This window comes from Cryptotermes secundus, unplaced genomic scaffold, assembly GCF_002891405.2.
Source record: "Cryptotermes secundus unplaced genomic scaffold, Csec_1.0 scaffold467, whole genome shotgun sequence".
NCBI lineage: Eukaryota > Metazoa > Arthropoda > Insecta > Blattodea > Kalotermitidae > Cryptotermes > Cryptotermes secundus.
The window spans coordinates 34823-41011 of NW_019734357.1; the positions used below are offsets into that span (position 1 = coordinate 34823).

The 6189-nt window shown below is 40.9% G+C and overlaps 1 long non-coding RNA gene across 7 annotated transcripts in view; it reads right to left on the minus strand.

Annotated features, from left to right (window-relative positions):
- The window catches only part of LOC111868854, a 240682-nt gene that overhangs the window by 5163 nt on the left and 229330 nt on the right, over positions 1 to 6189 (minus strand). For 4 of the 7 annotated variants that reach the window (XR_002843576.2, XR_004513484.1, XR_004513482.1 and 1 more), the window contains exons 1-3: positions 2498 to 2716; positions 1995 to 2128; positions 184 to 353 (exon numbers count right to left, since the gene is read on the minus strand). This is a non-coding gene — a long non-coding RNA (uncharacterized LOC111868854). Of the gene's footprint in view, positions 1 to 183; positions 354 to 1994; positions 2129 to 2497; positions 2717 to 6189 lie in introns of those variants that run through there. The other 3 variants (XR_004513483.1, XR_004513485.1, XR_002843577.2) reach the window with 1 other exon arrangement.

The window sequence follows — 6189 nt, forward strand, 5'->3', positions numbered from 1 at the left end:
CTTTCATTGGATGTTTCCAGTTCTGTACTCAGTTCAGTAATTTATATATCCATTATCATGAAATTCAACTGTAATTAAAATATATTCTAATTCTGTTGCAGCTGCAGTAAATAACTGTAGATGGGCAATGGGCTGTATCTAGTCTTGACACATGCTAAACCAAAGAGTCCTTGCCAAGTGTACATTTATCTGCAGATCACAAGAAGTTCCTGAGCGTCCTCATCCCTGTTGCCAGCCAGACCATAGGTGACGATGTCACCCAACAATCAGCAGAATTCTGCTGTAGCATTAAGCACAATGGAACCACCTTCTGTGTTTCCTTCTGAGTTTCTCTCCAGTACTGACTCTGCCACCTACAAACATCACAAATCACAAACAGCTAAATTATGTAGCCATACAGCATTCAGTTTTGTAGTATCCACAAATGCAAAGCCGTCCCTATGCTTAATTAGTTATACACTAACTGAAGGTGAGTAGCCAGCTCCATGCCCTCCCATACCCGGGGAAAGTGCCCCTGGTACCTATTTGACAGGAGGCCATAACAGGTCTCAATAACCAAAATATGAGAAAGGATGATAGTATAAAGAAAGATAAAGCTATCCCTGCAACAGGCCGTGGAGGCCCATAGGGGTGAGAGACATTGAGGGTCCCACATTTTCTAGACAGTCAGCTCGCAGACAGCGGTGAGGTTGTCAGCCTTATGCACCGGCCACCCTTTACCCCCCCCCCCCTCCATCACCTCCTCGNCCCCCCCCCCCTCCAAGGAAGATTCCTGGTACTCATTTCTGTTACAGACTGAGTTGACCCCGGGGCCATAGTGCAAAGTTCTGGTTCACAGCATAGTAAGAAAGGATGATTTGCTGGTTTGAGGCCCACCACAACAGAAATGTGAGAGAAACAATTTAACAGCCATCAGGTTAAATTACAACATAGTTTCTCTAGGGTACGATGGTTTTGTACAGTAACGAAAAAGGAAACATCATAATGAACTTTACTATAAAGTTCTGTGCAGCCTATTACTTACTTACTTACTTTCTCATGGAGGTGAGCCCTTCTTGAGGAGCCGCCAATTCTGCAGCTGCTCAAGAATTTCCCAGCATTTTATGGAACCCGAAGGTTCATCAGCATGTTCACAAGAGTCCTCCACTGGTCCCTATCCTGAGCTAGATCTATCCAATCCATACCATCCCATCCTATGTCTTTTAAGATCCATTCTAATATTGTACACCCACCTACGCCTTGGTCTTCCCTGTGGTCTCTTTCCTTCTGGCTTTCCCACCAATATCCTATACGCATTCCTTGTCTCCCCCATTCGTGCTACATGACCTGCCCACCTCATCCTCCTTGACTTTATCATTCTAATTATACTTGGAGAAGAGTACAAGTTATGAAGCTCCTCATCGTGCAGTTTCTCCAACCTCCTGTCACTTCATCTCTCTTTGGTCCAAATATTCTTCTCAACACCCTGTTCTCAAACACCCTCAGTCTATGTTCCTCCCTTAATGTCAGAGACCAAGTTTCATGCCCATACAGAACCACAGGCAAAATTATAGTTCTGTATAGTCTGATTTTTATGTTTTTGGACAACAGACAAGAAGACAAAGGGCTCTGGACTGAATGGTAGCAAGCATTACCCGAGTTCAATCGCCTCTTAATTTCCTCCTGAATCAGGTTTTGATCTGTTATCGTTGTTCCCAAATATCTGAACTGTGCCACATTTTCAAAACATCTGTTGTTCAGCCTATTACATACATTTTCTATCTGAACATATGGAGACTCTTATAAACCATATATCTGTGTAGGAACTAAACAGGCACAGAATTCTGTAGCTAGGGACAATTTCATCACCTCCCACCACTTATCCATAGGGCTGCCCCTCTCTTTTCTCAGGCAGGTAAGGGGAAGATGACCTTGACTGATCAAGAGAAATGTCCCGTACTACAGCCAAACATTTATGAGAACGATTAAAATGGAAATCTGCCAATGTGATGTACCTTTTCTATACTGTTCTTTGATTCTGTAACAGCCTCCTGCAGCTTCAGTCTCCGTGCTTTCTTGAGGGCTATCTGTAACTCCAGTTCACTGTCATCAGGCTCAATCTTGATGCTGGACAGTACCTCTTCTGGTGCTGAAAGTCATTTCCAATTATTAATAACATTCAAAACTGCTCCTGCATCACATTTCTTTTCCTGATTTCACAACACACTTCATAGTGGAAACTATATAGCATCAAATGGCTGATAATTAGTAAATAATGTATTCAAAAGCCTTGGTGGTCGTCACCTGATTACAGACACTAAGTGCAGCTAACATTTGCATGGAGGTACTGTAAAAGAAACCATGAAGAATCTAAGTCACGTTAGCCAGATGCTCCAGCTGCGATTCAAACAAGGAATCCCCTAAATACAGATCACAATTGTTACTATGGGACCCTCAACGTCTCAGAACCCTTTGGGCCTTCACGGCCTGTTACTGGGATAGCTTTACTTTTACTTACTATCTTCTAGTACATAACGCTGTGCAGTCCTTTGAAATTCAGCCGATGTTTTCGCTGTAACCTGCCATCACGCTCGTATGTTTCTCGGCATATTCAACCCTGAAGATGGAGGCGATATGTTCCCCCAACATCGCTTGACTTTCAGCGGACTTACACGACGTTGCTTTTCAGACTTTCAGACCCCTCTTGATAACCGATAACTACCGCTGCGACATCATCAAATCGTATTGGGTAAGTCGGGAAACTGAAATTGTTCAACAAGAGCGACAACAGATGGCACAATAAGTACAATTTTCAATGAGGCGACTTCGAGCTCATGTGCTTGCTCCTGCCATCTACCATCAATGAATGAACAAAATGTCTGTACAACGCAAATTACGTTGAAACAATCACATGGTTTCATGTGTCCACATGATCGAGATAAACGCAGTAGTTGTACAATGCAGTCAAGAACATGGGTGCTTGAAATCGTTGAAAAGAGAAATGATTAAGTTGGGGAATCCATGCAACTTATCACAAGTATTCCGGCTCTAAAGATATGGGCATTATATTATAATAATTAGCATTCTTTTCTGAATTAAGTCGGAGTATAAAAAAAACGGAGCAATGTGGAATGATAATTCATACAAATGGTTGTTTCGTATCCTCCTAAGATCACAGTATGGATACATATCCATTCAATTTATTCACTTCGTTGGTTAAAGCTGTTAATTGCCGAAGGACTGTCTCACTTCTTCGCATTTACATTAGGTTGTGCATGGTACAATGTTGACGCAAAGCCATGCTTAGTCATGATGCTAACATAGTGAAATTGACTCTGTAAATACCGCTTCAGGGTTGTTTCGACACTAACAGGAACAAAATAATCCAAAGGAGTGTTATCAGTTGGACAAGGTTCTCTACAACAGGTAAACCAGAAATTGTACCACGTTAAATCCCTTGGCGGGGAACGCAGCATAAAACTCCTCTGTTTCTTGTGTTAGTATTTGTCTTGAGTCAAGTATCGAAGATACTGCAGATCCTTGCTCTGGGAATGGTCGTTCCCAGAAACTGTTGCGCTCTAGAGAAATCATTTCTGCGCCGTAAGCTGTGCAGATCAGTAAAATAAAGACTGCTGCTTACATCCTCCTACTGCGCCTTGTGATTAGGTACGTCATTCCATTAAAACATTTCCTTGTACAGTTACATTTGAGCTATAAATTGTGTCAAATTACAAAGATATTGGAGGCCTTCTCCCAAAAGATCTGGAATGATTGAAAAGACGCACTATTCTTCGTCCTCACTATATTTGACTACTATTCCACATTTCTTAAAACGTGTTGATGTTCAGAAAAAGGGGGTCCGTGGGAGTTGACAGGCAAATTCTGGTGCCCCAGCCGATCCCACCTCAAAGTTCTGATTTCACATTTTCTGAACATCCATGTGGTACCATTACTTCGTGCGGTGGAAGCTACTGAAAGAAATCTTCCAGAGAGTAACTGAGCATGTTTCTTGAATGCCGGTGAAAGAGGCGAGAATAGTGTGTGCGTGTCTTTAAATCATATTCGGTTAGGAAAGAAAGGTTTGTGCTGAATAGGCCAAAATGCAGTGTACATCAGTAGCATAGTTTGTCGATCATATAACAACTTCAGATAAGATCAACAAGATAATCCGGAGGTGAGACGACGAGTCTTCTCCACTATATCGAGCTGTCGTTGTCGTTGTCGTTGTTGTTGTTGTTGTTATTGTTGTAAACAATTTATAACACAACCATATTTTCGCAGTGCACTAAACTTATCCCTTTGGATATCAGATCCTATCACAACGAATGTGTTTCTTTGATAAATCATTATGATTACAACGAATTAAATTCTAGAATAATGCAAGGACATTGACCATGGTCAAAAGGAGACAGATAAATTTTGTTTATTGGTGCCAGCGTTGTCAACCATTATGATTTTGATAGACTATGTAGTCTGAAAATTCTCGAAGTCTGGAACTAAAAAAAAAAAAAATCAAAGTTGAACATTTGTATTTTATTTTCTCGATTCGGCTTCGAAAAAAAATGGATTTTCATATACCTGCTTTTTAAACTACCCTAGCAAAGACAAACATTTGGATCATTTTAGACGCGTGTCGTAGTCATGGAAATTCAGTAGCTTATTGTAAAGAACTATTCCAGCTACTCTGGAATATTTTTAATTGAAAGGCGATACACTGAAGACAGACATTTATTAACCCAGTTGTGTCAACTGCATATCTTAGACCTATACAGTCAAGTGCCAAATGCAAAATGGCGGGATAATTATGAATGGCGAATTTTGGGAATGTAAAAAGATGAGATCGTGGTCTGTTTCAGGACCATGTAGACCAAAGAGCAGAAGGACTGGATAACGTGGCGAGGTTAACCGGTCTCGTGTCCAAAATTAGAAAGGGGGGGGGGGCGCCCTAAGTAAGACTCAAGTCAATAAACTCCGAAACCAAATCCTTACGGTGCTAAGGCAGTGGTGGCAGGGAGATGTTTTTGGCATGTTCGCAAGGAAATGATGCAAAAATTAGTTTATTACCTTTGCCATATCTGTTAATCTGTCTGCATGTAATAAATTGAAGGCGCTTAAGAGAGTTTCATTAAATTTGATACAGAGGAATTTTACAAAAATTTATGAAGATTCCAATTTTGGTTAAAATCAGACAGTAATAATGGGCAATTGAAGACTTAGTCCCATATGCGTTTTGGGGCGTATCTTGAACGTAACTCCGTAACATTTATCTGAGCCAAAAATATTTCGAACAGAAGTTGCAGATAAAACCGAAACACGCATTATATGCCAGAACTGTTATGTTATGCGCAACGGCCATTTCCAGGCTTGTTCGTCTGCACACAGAAATTCCATCAGAGTTTCTTTCTCACGCACATAATTAAAATCGGTCATATTTGCCATTAACTACAACAGTGCTCCTTAAGGGAGGAATAGGAGATATGAATACTGAACCATATTTGGTTTCGCACTTGGTAATATTTTATTCCGTTACAGCATTCAGTTATGAACTACTTTCAGTCGCCTCCCCCCTCACTGCCCCCCGCTCCCCCTGCTGGAAGAAAGAAAGAAACGTGAAATGAACATAAAGTAAAATATTACTACATTACAAGCTGAAAAATTCATGAATATCAACAAAACTGATTTTGTTATACTTGCATAAGGACTTCATCTCCTGAATAAGAATTACAGTATTTATTTACAAAATTATTTTTCTTAGGCTCCATTAAGGCATCGTTTCTCAAACTGTGGGTTCGGTACCCTTGCATCTGCTACAGAGCGTGTTAGAGACACCATTGGCCCACATTCGTAATTTAAAACAGTCCCACTGAAACATTTTATGCTGAATCGACTCAAAACAACTTGTACATAATGACAGGCATAAATGTGACCACTGTTCATTCATTTTATAAGAGAATTAAGAACTTCGGTACCGTGGGGTCCAGACATTTGCTTACCGGTTTCAGAATTCACTAATCAAAAACAAAACAAAAAATCTGAAAACCGTTGCATTGTGGTTGCTCGAATTCCAACTGAGTATCTCTGCACAGCGCCGATCACAATGGCCGCGAGGTCTGAGCCATGAACCGTCTTCGCTCGCTCACTGGGATCGTGTGTTCGATTCCCACTAGAGCATGGATGTCTATGTGCGTTTATTCAGTTTGTGATATGGAT